The sequence below is a fragment of the Nothoprocta perdicaria genome, unplaced genomic scaffold (genome assembly GCF_003342845.1).
Source record: "Nothoprocta perdicaria isolate Ctin4 unplaced genomic scaffold, notPer1 scaffold_180, whole genome shotgun sequence".
In the NCBI taxonomy this organism is placed as follows: Eukaryota; Metazoa; Chordata; class Aves; order Tinamiformes; family Tinamidae; genus Nothoprocta; species Nothoprocta perdicaria.
The window spans coordinates 130,475-145,409 of record NW_020454983.1 but is presented as its reverse complement, the minus strand read 5'-3'; the positions used below and the strand labels follow the sequence as shown (position 1 = coordinate 145,409).

Below are 14,935 nucleotides of genomic sequence, written 5' to 3'. Positions count from 1 at the left end.
AATGTGTTAGGGTTTTTTTTTTTTATTGTTTATTTCCTTGTTTTTGGTAGATGGAGTACATAAAGCAACTCTTCAGCGCCTGCAGTTGGTCATGTGCAATTCTGGTTACTTTTCCTTTCCAGGTACAGAGAGAGACAGGATAAGGTTAAGAGTAGTAGAATTCCTTAAGGGTGGAACATTTATTGAAAAAAAAATCTGAATCCTGTCCTTTCTTTTGAAATTTTCAAGGAAGAATCAAGTACTTAAAATGTATGTAAGAAGAAAGATAATATGAAAGGACTATGCATATATGGGCATATGCTGTATTGAACTTAAACTAGATTTGAGATTTTTCACAACCATGTTTTAATTCATCCTCAGGCATGACAACACAATTCCAGATTAAATAATTTAAAAAATTAAATCATAAAAATTGTCAAAATATTTTTGAATTTTATTTAGTAGCAAAAGTTTGTTTTTGGGTGACCGTGGTGAATGGCAAAGCCCACTTTGTTTGAATCTCCAGAGGATGGGTAATGTGCTAACTTTCAATTGCTTAGTTCTAACCGCAGCCTAAAGCTGTGTTTAATCATGTCTGATGGTTAAGTCTGGAGGTTGCCAGTTCAAATTCTTCATGTTGGCCAAAGCTTGGCCATCACACGAGTTTAGGAACAAGTTATATTGCTGTCTATCATGTGTGCTGCAAATACGAGGGAATGCATCCACTGGAGCAGAAGCATTATTTTAAGAGGGAGCTTCATCATTTTGTGACAGGAGGAAATTGCAAGGTATAAGCAACTTTTTTTTTTTTTTTTTTTGTGGTTTATTCTATAGCAATAGAACTGGGAATAGCCCCAGAACTGGGTTCATTCTGTGTGTGTCAAAAACAGCTGTCTTATCTGATTGTTCCTACAAAACTTTGGAAACAGTGAAGTAGTTTTTTTAGGGAATATGAAGAATTGGAAAATGGAGTGTGTTTAAGAGATTTGGCATTCTTTCTTCCTGTATCTCAACTGTATAAGGAGGTTCTTAAGCATCAGTGTGACTAAACCTTTTAGCACAAGTTGGGAGAAGGGGCTGGGGAGAAAAAGCAACTAGGCGAGGAGAGGTATTTATTTTATTATCTCTGTGATCAGTTTTAAAGTCCTGTACCTGCTTATTTTTTCTGAGGAGGGTTCTGGAGCAATGCAGCCCACAGGCTGCATATGGTTGTTTTGGACTATGTGACCGGGTAAAAGATAAATAAAAAGTGTGTGGAAAAGTCTACTCTGTTGTTATCCTCAATGTAGGCACAGCTTTATAAAATGCAGGAATCGGACCTCTAAATAACAATTTTGTATGTGGATGAATAAGCCGAAGATTCTTTCAAGAAGAGGCGAAAGGTTATAGGGGAAAAGGAATGGAAAAAGCAGAATATACCTACTAGGATCCTGTAGCAAATCAGTGATTTTGACAACGTTGTATGAATTGACCTGAATTCAGCATGAAAGTGGAGCATTAGTCTTTGACCTTTTCTGCTGTTTCAAATGGAGTCACAATGTGACGGAGTGTCCAGGAAAGATTTGCTGTGGCAAAGAGGCATGCTTTGCCTATGGGCAGGGTCAGGAGGCCAGCAAAGTCAGCCCAAAGCTTGTCAAGACTGATTACATGTCAAAGATGGCACTTGGGTGCTATTTATTGCACCTTTTAAACAGTGTTTTATGTTGTGATTTTTCTTGTGGTATTAATATAAAGAGTGACAAGGATGACTGTGATGTTTTATTCCATCATATTGCTATACCAAAAAGGGTAATATTAAAAGCTTTGATTTGAGGATGCTAATTGTTTCTGGGAAGAAAACATGAGAAACATTAAATTCTATGTGTCTTGATGTTTTGCTAAGTTGAAGCGATCGTTAACGTTTAGCTTTATTAGCTTTTCTTTCTGTGATTCTTCCTTTTCTGTTCTCATATCCCCACCTTGTCAGTACTGTAGGGTCATCTCACTTTACCCAGGAGGGCTGGCAACTTGTTTGAATCGCTCAAGAATGTATAGAGTTGCTAGGTTCAGCTCACTAAAAAACACTTCTTTTCCTCCCTTTTGATACACTGAACTGGTTTGAATCTTATTAAATTCAATAGAGTAATGCTGCTGTATAAACCAAATGAACAGAGATTAAAGTTTGGACCAGAATTTTTGGAGTTGATACATAAATCAGCCATGGCATATTTTTCTCTTTCTTCATTAGGGATTGTCCACAAGATTATCACCCCAGTGCAATATCTTCACAGGTTCAGAAGATTTTCTAGTGTTGAACTGCAAGTGAATAAACTACCTAAGAAACAACCAAAACCAACCACATATGCTTGGTGAGTTCTAGCAGTTGTAAAGCTGCATTTCTGCTTTTGGTGCTTGGTATCCTTGCTCGTAACAGCTCCATCATATTAAGAAAGAAACGTACATATTTAGCACTTGCCTTATGTCTCTTTTCCACATGACAAATGGCTGTATTTACCCTATGGAAAGGAACTAGCATTATTGGAACTGAAAGAGCTCAACCATTCTGTATCACATGGGAGTCTGAGCTGCCTGTAGCTCCATGTTAAGTCAGAGCTTTTATAGTTTCAGGTCCTTCTGGTAAATGTGTTTGTAGTAGATATATTTGACATTGCTCTGACAGAAAAAAATGCAAGCGTCCAAATGAATCATTACTTTGTTGCAGATATGAACAAGAATCTTTAGGATAAGGAGGAACAGCATAAAAATCTTCAGATATTTAGAAAGGCCACTACAAATTATTTTTATTATCAAATAATTATCCCTACATATCCCTAATAATTACAAATTATTATCCCTATCTGTGATACATAGGACAAGAAATAAAGTATCAAGAAAACATTAGCTTAAGATTTGGGAAAAGCTTTCTAAAGACAATGGCAATCAAGTTCTGGGCTGTGGAACCTCAGTTGTATGTTTTCGTGAGACAGTTTAAAGAAATATGCAGTGAGATAGAAGAATGCCGTGATGTTTTGCAACTTTTTAGAGAACGAACAGGCCTCACTCTGACAATAAAAGTGCAGCTGAGTTGGAATATGTTTGTCAAGTAATGCTTAATTACTTAAATATTTTCATCTCATTTTAATATATTTAAAACTTTGACTTCCCCAGGATTTGTGCACCCATATTGTTATGAAAATGTTTTAACTTCCAGTGGAAATGAGGCCACTGTTTCTGCGGTTATGGCTGCTGCTCATCTACTGGGATTGATTTTGCCTCTAATTACCGTATGATTTTTCTTTATTAGCCTCTATTCTTTGATATTATTTTTTGCTGTTTTTATTTACGGAGAAGTTGATGGTAATGATTTTATGCAAAGTAAAGTAAACCTTACTGCACTACTCTTAGAGTGCTTATCAGATTCTTATGGTGTTACTGAAGTTTGGCACCATCCTTGTATTCAGTACAAATGTGTGTTTTATGAGAGTGAATATTTTAAAACCCTTAGAGAACTGCCATTTTTCCATCTCTCCGTATGCCAGAATGGCTGTGCTCTGTGCATGTTTTCTGTGACAATAGGGGAAACTAGAAAAAGAGAATTAACAGTCAAGTTTGGAGTATTTATTTGGATTTTAAGCAAGTGCCTAAGCTAGTATAGTAGTGGATTAGAAAGCCTGTTCAAAGAGTATTTCCAATGCTCTCAGACTTCTGAGATTTTTTTCTTTATATATGCTTAGTGTGCAAGAACAAGAAGGTCATGGTAAAGGAGTGTTTTTCCAATAATTCATAAAAGCAAGTAAACAAAAAGTTGTGGTTTGGAGAAATTTTCTTTGCTCAGCGAGGGTAAAAAACAATTCACCACAACTTACTTCTTAGTCCCTCTGTAAGGGCTGGCTTAGTATGCGACTGTTTTCTCTCTGCCCTGGGTATGTCTATATAAATGTTAACTTTTTCTCATCCAGTGTTTGTAAATTGTTTTTGGTGTGGGCTGAATATTTATCTCTGAGCGCTTGTTATTTAAACTCAGTCAATTACCTGTTGTCATGTGGTATCTTCTATTAGTTCATTGGAAACATTTAAAGTATTTATCATCTCTTGCATTTAAAATGGGGATAAAGAGGAAGAAGGTTTATGTGAACTTCTGCTCAAGTGTTCCAAGGTAGTAGCATACCCAACCTCAGCAGAAACACAGCAGACTTTGGCGCTGATGGGCTCTGGTCGGGGGACTCTTGGCACATTGAGAGAATGCTTTGGAATAGTCTGAAATCTTGCACCGTTACCTGCTTTTATCCTGGGCTGTACCAAAAGTTATACCATGTAGTTTAGAGAGAGCTTTTTAAAATTCTGAGAGTTGCCAAAACTGTGTCCTCTCAGCTGAGGAGCTTCTGCTTCTGGCATGTTCCATCTGTGTGCGTATATGTATACATGCATATGTATTTTTTTAAAATTGATTGTTAGAAAAATATTATTCCTAAAGTCAAAAGTTTTAGATCAGAATTCCAGTGGACACAATGAGACAGAAAGAGCAGATGAATGAAACGGTTGTCTGTCTTTTAGGGATGCAGCTGAAGAGAGTGCATGATCAATAAGCGTGGAATGCCATTATGAGTGTCTTACAAGTCCACCTCTGTATCATTTAATCTATAAATATTTCCACTTTTAAAAGCTGTCTGAATTATGCTAATAGCATTGACTCTTTCAAAAACACTGGACACTTTCAAAAAAATGTTCAACCAAAGAGCAAGAAAGCATTTTTATCATGAGAACAATATATCTATATCCAATTGTCTGAAATATCTTAAATGCCAACAAATATATTGAATAAAGTAGTATACTTAATGTTGTAAACTGATTAGAAGTGCAAATACATCTATCCATTCTCCTACTGAAGATACATTTTCAAAATGCAATTTCAAAGTGAATTGATTCGATAAACCTCTAAGCAGTGAATAGATAACCATGTCCTGCACTGCTTTGACTTTTAGCTATAATACAGTATTCCAAATACCTTTTTCTTAGTGCTCCCCCCACCAAAATTAAATTTCTGGGAAATCATGCAATATCTTTGCCATGTGAAGAGGTGCTCATATGTTAATACTGTGGTGCTTGGCAAAAGTCCTTTTCCATCTTTGACTATCTCTCCTAATCTGGTCACATTTTAGCCTTGCTTTGGTAGAACATAAATTTCTCTGAGGAGTAAATTTGCTTTTCTTTCACTGTGAGTGACACTTCAATAAATCTAAATAACAAAGTAGAACATGGATCTGGTTAGTCAATGTAATTTTTCACTATCTGATGCAAAGTGTCAACATTAGTTTTTGCTCCTTAAAATAAAAGGCGTTCTGAAAAGATTAAGTGTGAATTCAGGCACTGGTTCAGGGCTGGAAGGATCAGCATGAACAGTGTGACAGATGCTGTCAGTTGCTCCTAATGGGTTGCAATTGTTGAAGAGATCAAACTGTAGCTGAATTCATTTGGCCTTCAGAAGGGGGTTGTATTTCAGATAGGAACACCTAATTGGTAGTATACAGTAACACTGGTGCAGTAAAAATGTCTGTGTTAATTGCTCTGTCTGGATTAATATGGCTATATTATTTATTGAAATACAGTAATCAAACCAGCCACTGACTGTTACAAAGCAGCGGACATTTCAATTAACAGGCCCCGTTCCCAAAGGGGCAGTAAGGGAAAGTAAGCACAAGATGTATGCAGGTATTTAGGGAAGGAGCTGGAAATGAAAGAATGTCTCATCCCTGCACCTGATGGGGATGTGGAAGAGTTTATGCCTTGTGAGAGTTCTGGTACTCTTCGGATGCTTTTTTGCATCGCTTGTTACATAGTTTATCATGATTTGTCTTCAGCAGATGGTCTGTGAGTATTAGCAGAAGATGTCTTTTTCCTTGTGGGAGAAAGCAAATGTAATGAAGCTAGAACAATCTGAGTTCCTCCTTAGCTCCCTAGAAGGGATTCAGAACAAATCCCTGACTATTTGAGGGCATGGAAATGAATTTAGATCTTCTTTTCCTTAGTCACGTAATGTTTAGAAAGCAGAGTATGCTACACCTGTGTGTTTGAGGGGATTCTGATTTACATCCATGTTTACATATTTACCAGATGATAGTGGTAGGAATGGTGGTGTGTGAGACATGCTAAAAAGAGACTTGTTTGCTGTATGTTCTTTGACTTTTCCACTGAAAATTTAATGCAAGAGAATTCTTGATCCATCTAGACTTTACATTACTGGATGAATCTTTAGTCTTCCATTAAAAGTAAGTAAAAGTTTTTGTAAAGGAAAATTCCCTTTCCTTTGTCTCCTTCTTGACTCTGCTGTGATCTTCTACAGCTCAAGTACCTCCACGCAAATTTTTCTTCCCATCCTTTCTTACTGTTCTGCATTTTCCCTTCATTTTTTTACCTCAAAGAGCAGTGTTTTCATTCATTTGCTGACCTTTGAGGAGAAGCGGTCCCTAATGTTTACCTCAACTGATCCAATGCAATACAGAACTGATGTGGAATTACTGTCTGTCTAGTGGTAATTCCACCAACTTTCACAGATGCAGGCAGCAAACCCGAGCCTTGGAGCTACCTCATGATACTGAATGGGTGTTTGTACAGCTTCTAGACTGCACAGAATCTAGTCCTTCACTTATTTCTGCATCTGGTTCCTGCTTTGAATCTGCTCTTGTCTTCCCCACTCTTTGTTTCAGAGCATGGAGTTGCTGAACAGCGTTACATCTCTGTTCACCTTAGCTCTCACACTGAGCTGGCTCTGGGCCTCATTGCTGCATCCCTGAGTAATCTATTTATGCAGCCTGGGTTTCTTAATATAAGTTAAATACTTTATTAAAGATATCTTAAAATGAAACTGTATACTGTTAATCTGTTTTACTGGACTTTGGTCTTTGCATGAGGAAAAGATCACAAAACATCCCTTTTCCCCCACCACCCACTAACGGCTTTCAAGGATTCAAGGATTAAGTCTCTTGTGACTCTTAGTTTGTTACTAAACCAAACTTCAAGGATATGTTATTATTCAGCTACCAAAACATTAGTGAATTTAGTTATATAAGAATTATTGTTTGGCTTTACAGGATATCACATTTGTTAATATTGTTTATCTGTGTGTTTTTCCAGAGTACTAATTGCAAGAGATTTCACAGACTTTTTTTTTTCTTTTTTTTTTTTTTTCCCCCCCTCTCCTTAGGAGGTGCTGTGAGTCAGTTAGAAGTGGCCTCTTTGGCAATACAGATTTGTTGGGAATGAGTTTAAATATCAAATGCAGTCTGGAACAGCATGTAGTTGGCTAAGAGCATCTTTATTGTGATGTAATTTAATTTGATCTGTTCCTTATCAGGCTCTACTTGATTGTTTTCCTGTAAATTTTTCAAACCTTACATTCAATCAAATCAATGACTTCGAAAGCTGACCAAAGTAGTACTTGAGTCGTCAAAATTGTATCATGAGTTTGGCACAGAACAGGAGCTATTTGACTGGACAGATGAAATATCTGACTTGTCTGCCTGGCTGCACCTGAATAGAGTGGGCATAAACTGTAATCCAACTTGTGAGTGTTTGCAAATAATTGATTCTGTTTGACACAGTAATGAAGGCCTTGACTTGAACTCCTTCTGAACCATTAAAATATGTATAAATCTGAGGCATGATTTGAGTTTAAAATCATGCAGGGTTCAGATTTCTTTGGATTAGGGCTCCTGGAATTTATAAACAAAGGTTTAGGATTAATGCCCCTTTAGGGGGCAATATGGACATTTAGAGAAAGGTCAGAATTTAGGTAGTCAAGTTGTGCTTGCCCTGGAATCTCTTTTAGCTATAGAAAATGCAGTTGCTCATCACACACTTGCATGGGCCTTTTGATATTAATTGCTGTGGTAAAGGGCAGAAATTAAATGTTATTTCTGAGCTACTGCATTTCCTTTATAGTTTTGCAAATTTAGATTAAGTAAGCCCTTGAGGCTGGAGCTCTTGTCTTTCTCTGAGAAAGTTACTGACCTGACCATCCTCACTGATAGAAGGATTGAGGCCAGCAAAGACTTATCAGTTGTCATCTCAAACTCAAAGAAAGACTTCAAATGTATGTGTGGGGAAGTATTTCCTGTATTGTCCTATGGATATGATCATATATGAACTGACTTGAACCATACCTGATCTCTCAGTGTGATTATGGGTCTGGTATTGGTCTTGGTGTCAAGAAATTGAGACTTGGCAGTCTGTAGTTTCAAAGCTGGAGACTAAGAGGCTCCAAACTAATGGAGTGAAATAATAGATTCAAAACTAATGCTTGATTTCAGATGCATATTTCTTTCTGCTCAACTTGTGAAGTTATTAAGAGGGAATGAAGAAGCACAATAAAGCCAAGAGCTTAATATTTCACTCGAATATCTTTGTTAGAGTTGAGGGCACATGACAAAGATGAACAGGCTTGACATATCAGTATTTGTTCTAAGTAGAAATTTATCCTCAATTTAATAGAAGTGTTAATGAATGCAGCGTATAAAAAAAAAATGATAGTGATCCCAGGGTTTTATTATATTGGCTCTCCTATACACCAATTTCAGTATAGCAAGCTGGAAATAATATTTAAATTTTTTTTTAATCTTTGAGACACTAGAGTTATGTTTTCAATTTTTGCAACAGACAGGAAGACTTCAAATAGCTTTCCAAAAAAATATACTTCCATTTTTTTTTTTTGCCAGATTCTTGCAACTTGGCTCCAGGATCTTAGACTTAAAGGACTTTAAAAGGGCTACATGCAGGCTTGCAAGATTGTGGCAAAGTAGCTTCCAACCTATGGTTAGAGCTTTTCTCAGCTTTCACATTAAAAAAAAAAAAAAAAAAAAAAAAAAAAAAAAAAAAAAAAAACCCAAATCCTCTACAAATGTAGTGGCAGAAAACCTTGAAAGTGAACCTCCCAAATAGATGTAACCCCAAATCTAACATAGATAAACATTTTTCTATTAGAAATGATGTATTCTTTTTCTGTTATCTCATAAATGCATTATAAAATCTCTTGTGTAGAAAAGAAGCATTTGATAATCCTATCAAGTACTATATTGTATCAAAAGGAAGATTTATCTTCACATTGTTATTACTAAGTTTGGTTCAGCTGTCAAGTAGTCTGTTACAAAACTCCCTTGTACTACCATTTATTTTTGAAAATAATGCAGCAAACTGTTGAGTATTTAAGCATAATCACATGAACTGATTTTACTGTCCATGCAACCAAGAAAGTAGGTGACTAATAAAGGAAGTCAAAATAGGAAGTGTTAAAATGTTCAGTGTCTGGAAGTACCTTAGAAATTGATCTTTTATATGCAGGGCTGAGGGGTGTCTGCCAACTTTCTCTTTACAAATTCCCGGTGTTCTGACTGAGTGGAGGTGCTGCAGTAGTTGGTAAAATGGCTTAGAAGATCAGCTGTAAACGTAGTCTTTTTTTGCATACATTTGTATATTTCCAAGAGTAGATATCTTTTCATGATTCCATTTAGGTTAATTATTCTGATTAGCTTTTGCAATTAACTGAAGAATAATGGTTTTTCCTTAATGGATATTTTCTTCTTGCTCTGATTTAACCTTCTTTTGAAACTGCTTTTTCACTGAAATTGGTTATATTATTAAAATAACAGCCTAGCGTTTACATGCATTTCAGATATCTCTCAGAGCATGAGTGAGTGACTGTTATTATACATGGAGAATTTTACTCGTTTAGAAAGCAGAAAACTGTTAGTTTGTAATAGATTAGAACTAGATTTATAGCTGCCTTTTAATGATAAAAATATAGACCTCCCTCTAAGATTTTGGTTGGAAGAAATAATTAGTCTACTTAGGAGCTAGCAGAAGCTAGCAGTATGCATAATTCCTTTGGCAATTCATTTGCTGTCAGAACAGGAAAAAATGTCTTTTTCTCAGTTACAGTACTTTAATAGACTTGAGAAAGTCTCTGAAATTTCTCCCTGGGAGAAGTGTGTGTTCTGCCTTTGCTTTTTCTGTTATGTGTTATAGAGATGAATTTTCACTCAGGAATGTATCTGGAACTATGAAAGAAAAACTAAAGCCTTTGTCTTGTAAAATACTTGTAAGTCTAAAAGTAAGCCTTAACACTGACAATATATTTCCTCCCATGTGAGGAGGTGATGTTTTTTACTCTATCAATGACGAATTTTACAGCTCTCTAATGAAATTTGCCACACAGAGCCCGTGTTCCCACTTAGCCTTTTTGCAAGTAAATCCAGTTATTAATATGGAGAAGTCCCAAGCTTAATCACGATCTGAAAGGAATCTTCCCAGCTCATCTGCAGAAGCAAGACTTTAATTTTTACTCTCCATTACTAATCTCTGTAATCAGATTGTAGTAGTTTGAGGGTTATTTATTTATATATAAATAAATATATAATATTTATAAACAAATATATTTGTTTATATGTATATGTATACGTAAAAACTTTTCATACATACGTATGTTTATACACCTATGTGTGCGTAACAAAGACATGTTTTCTGAATGTAAGCTGATTAGCAATAAGTAGGCTTTAATTCTGTAGATCAAATACAGAGATTTATACAATCCTTGAAAGAAAAAGTTGTGTTAGCCAGAAACTGAGGATAGGACTTTTGCCAACAGAATGGTTTCTATTAATTAGGTATATAAGCTCGAACTAGTTGTCTGAAGTTCCATTTACAGCTGAGGAAGAGAAATCCCACTGGAGCAGTGCTTTCCCTAAGGTGGAACACTTAGATGCCTATCTTAAGCCAGGTGGGTCTGAAGTTGACCTGGAGTAGGACTTTTTGACTGAAGGCAAAAATATTAGGTCTGCTTTTCATGAGTAATTACAGTGCGTTATTGAAAAATATATTTCAAAGTTTTGAAGTATATTTGAGTGCCACAAAGTCTGTTGTTTTCTCTCTTGATAGTGATGAGAGAATCTGAGTGCTATCGTGGACATCACAGTTACTTGGTGTACTTTATAGATATTTCTTTTAGTGCTTCTTTATGCATTGTTTAAAACTAATAGTATTCTCAGTAATAAAGGTAGCACGACAGAATATACCACAGACAAAATAACAAATACTGCATTTGCCATGCAAGTTTTAAGAGAGCTTGCATTAGATAAATGGAATATTTTCTGTGGATGATTCTCTCTGCGGCTGAGTAGTGTACACTAGCAGAATGACTGTGGAGGTGGGAAGCAGGTGGTTGTTCTTCCCATGATGATGCTGTCAAATGTTGTGATACTGTGACTGTCCCATGGTGATGACTGAATGCTGTATCTCTTTCTCCTTTTTATCTGTTTTGAGACTTTTTCCCACAGCCTCCTCACACATTTCTTTACATGCATCACATATGTTGTATCTTCCTCTCATTCACTTCCTTTCGTAAGATCCCCTGTTGTTTCCTTCATGGCTAGCAACTATTCCCCCAATTCCATAGTATTTTGCAGCTCTGTTTTTTTCTAGCACATTTGTGGACACTGCCAAAAAATACTTTTTGCCATCACAGAGGTAAAAGGGGGAATGCGTCTTTGGCCCCTTCATCAGCTTCAAGGAAAGGGATGGAAAAAAGGCAGAGCAGCATCGTCAAAGAAGGTAGTATTGTAGCCAGTACCGTGAAAGTTGCAATAGCACAGGGGTAAGTGACAAGAAGTGTTACCAGTTTCACTTGATGTTGCTCCCATTTAGAACTTCTGTTACTGGAGCCTTCATGCCTTGGACAGTACCTGAATTATTTCACTTTGCTCTGGCTTTGTCAGTCCTGCTCAACAGTAATTAAGCTACAAGGGGCTTTTCCAAAGACAGGAGAGTTTAAATATCAGTAATCTGATCTGTCCTGTTTACTGATCTCTGCTGTTAGCTGAGTTGAAAGTGGAATGTTTTAATTAAAACGATTGGCAATAAGTTGGTATAATGCCATAATTTGCACTGGGCCTCTTCTAGAAAATGACTTAACCTCTGCCTCTGTTGCTAAGGCAACTAATGGACATAATTGTTACTGGTGAACGTGGAGAGCTAGTGGAGGGCCTAAAGCTTTTTTAAATAGCTAGTGTATGATGGTGCCAAAAGATTAAAATGTGATATTAGTAAAATGTATCCCAAAGCTTCTTCCATACTTCAATTTTAGTCCTCATGTTTTATGTTCTGGTACTATTTCATGTTTCAAAACCTTCCAGTTTGGTCTCTAAAACCTTATGAAGTCATACTTGCTCACGTTGTTAATGCAGCAGTGGATGTATAATAACTTGCAATATAATCTGGAAATGGCAGTGACTGTTCTCCTGGGGTTTAGAATAATGTATTTGATGGAAACTTATCACCAATGTATATTGAAACAGCAAAGAGTTAAGTATTAGATCATATGTTGTAAGTATCCTGAATAGCATTTTTTAGACCAAAAATATGAAAACTGCTTTTCTTTTTCTCCTTCACTTACTGAGTCTTAGGGTTCATAATGAACCTGAACCTTGTAATAAAATATAGGATTTTTCAGAAAGATGCAAGAGCTCTGAAGAGAGCTTGATCAGGTGGCCTTGGCATGATGCTTGTTATGGCTATGTACATGCAGTTTCATGGTGTCTTTTAAATGATGGTTGGACTCTACGCTTTTTCATTTGTACTACTCTCCCCACTCCCCCGAAAAAAAAAATAGAGATTAAATTGAACATTGGATTTATTACTATTTGTCTATTGAAAAATATTTAGAATTGAAGTTTAATGAAATTCTACTTCTCACTGATAAAGAAAGAGAAGAGTTCCCTTTCCTATTGACCTGATTCCTCTGTAGAATTTAGGTTTGCAGGATGCAAATAAACAGAATGTTTATTCAGCGTGATGATATAAACTGCTAGTCTCAAGTATGCATCTAAGCTTGCATAATCACCTGTATGGAGCTAAGGGTTCAGTCACCCTTATGGTTTGCCTTTGCCATACTTATGCAGAATATCTAGGTCAAGATTAGAAAGAAGTATTACATAGCTTCAGGAAAAGAGGAGTATCTGGAATATCACATAACTGGTTTTATTTTTCCATTATTTCATTAAATTAGTCAATGTGTTTGGACAAAAATATTTAAAAGTTTGTGCAATTTTCCATGACTTTGCTTTTAAAAACATTTTTGCAAGAAAAACTTAATTCAGCTTTGCAGAATTCACAGAACATAGATAATTTGAAAATTAAGAGCCAGAGCAATGAAGACCTTAGCTATTCTCTTTTCTTGGGTTTGTCTTCAGTGAGATAAGAGTCTGAAAAAATAAGATTCATTTGGGAGTTTTATTGAAAATTCCTAGTCCAGCAAGACCATCAATTGCTTTGGTATTAACAAGTTATAGTTAAAGTTATACACCTGGGCACATATTTTCAAAGAGAAGAAACTAAAGCTGCAACTGTATAAATGTCAGTGACGTCCAGTGATAGGACAAGACGTAACAGGCACAAACTGGAAAAAAGGAAGGTTTATCCGAACATGAGGAAAAATCTCTTTACTGTGAGGAGAACAGAGCACTGGAACAGGTTGCCCAGAGAGGTTGTGGAGTCTCCATCCTTGGAGATGTTCCAAAGCAGTCTTCACTGGATCCTGTGCTCTACTTGACTCTGCTTGAGCAGGGAGTTGGATTAAATTATCTCTGGAGGTCCCTTGCGACCTCAGCTGTTCTGCAATTCTGTGACAAACAATTTAAGTCAGGAACAGAAATCTCAAGCGCTTGAAATTATTGAACATTGTTGTAATTATCTAACCACAACAGTCTAACTTGCCTGACTTGTGAAAGGCCACAGTATTAGGAAATTGTGTTGTGAGGAAGGTTGTCCTGCAGACAGTTGACTTTTTTTTTTTTTAATTAAATCTTAGATTCCTTCAAGTTGACTTCTGTAAGTAAAAGCTCTAAGCAGCTTGAAAAATACTTGCTGTTCTCAATAAATCAGTTAACAAATCACTCTTCTATATGTGTATGCTAGGATAGGAAGATTACTGGTGGAAATGTTTATTTTAATGTTTCTTGTGCAAGTAATAATGTGTCCTCAGTGAATTAGAGAATATGAGAGAGAATTCTGGCAAAATGAGCTTCTAAATGAAACTTAAATGGATTTGAAAAGAGACAGAGTACTTATTTTTTGGAGATGAAGATTAAATTGTCTTTGAAAGAGAAGAAAGCCTGCAAAATTAGAATAGGGAAAGAAAAGTAAAAAAAAAAAAAAAAATGTAGAATTCAGCTAAGTAAAAAAAAAAAAAATGTAGAATTCAGCTGGTGGAACTGCCAACCTGATTAAATGAACAAATTCAGTCTAAATCAATAAAACTATGTGAGAGCGCCCTTCTAGAACATACTGTAGTCTTCAGTTACTGAAAATTGCAACAAACTAAGAAAGACGATATTCTTGGGCGCTGATGCTTTATTGTTATTTGTCATTTACCATATACAGTGAAATGATACTGACAGATCTGCAGCAGATTATTTTGGTATGATTAGGAATATAATTCTCATTACTTAAAAATCATTGTGATACCTATTGTTGAATGGTCCTGTTTAGTGTATGGAGATCACCGTGGAGCTATATGCAGTGAGAAAGATTGATGTAAAAAAATAAAATCATTCAGGTATTCAGGACATTTGGTTCCAATTATATCCTTTAATCTTACAATTTAAATAGTTCATGTGCATGTGGCAATGCCTTTAAAACCAGGATTAGCTGGTACCACAGTCAAAATATGCACATGAATAATACTGTTTGACCTGTAGGAATCCTGTCATTTGCTGTTAAACTATATGGAGTTTGAGAAAATGTAGACAACTATTCCTGTATAAAAAAAAATCTATATTGTGCACTTAATAGTGGCTCTGAAAGCTAAACATTTTGGCAAAACAGAATACCAGTTTTTGGTCACTCTGATTTGCTCACAGAGTTATCTTTTCACTTGGGTAGAAAAGTAGAAGTATGAGAAATTGGGTATTTTGTTTCTGTGAAAGTGTAAACT

General features: G+C 35.9%; 1 long non-coding RNA gene across 1 annotated transcript in view; it reads left to right on the top strand.

Moving 5' to 3' along the window:
- The window catches only part of LOC112945078, an 83,921-nt gene that overhangs the window by 27,801 nt on the left and 41,185 nt on the right, over positions 1-14,935 (top strand). The window contains exon 3 of the long non-coding RNA XR_003248943.1: positions 2,250-2,327. This is a non-coding gene — a long non-coding RNA (uncharacterized LOC112945078). The remainder of the gene's footprint in view (positions 1-2,249; positions 2,328-14,935) is intronic.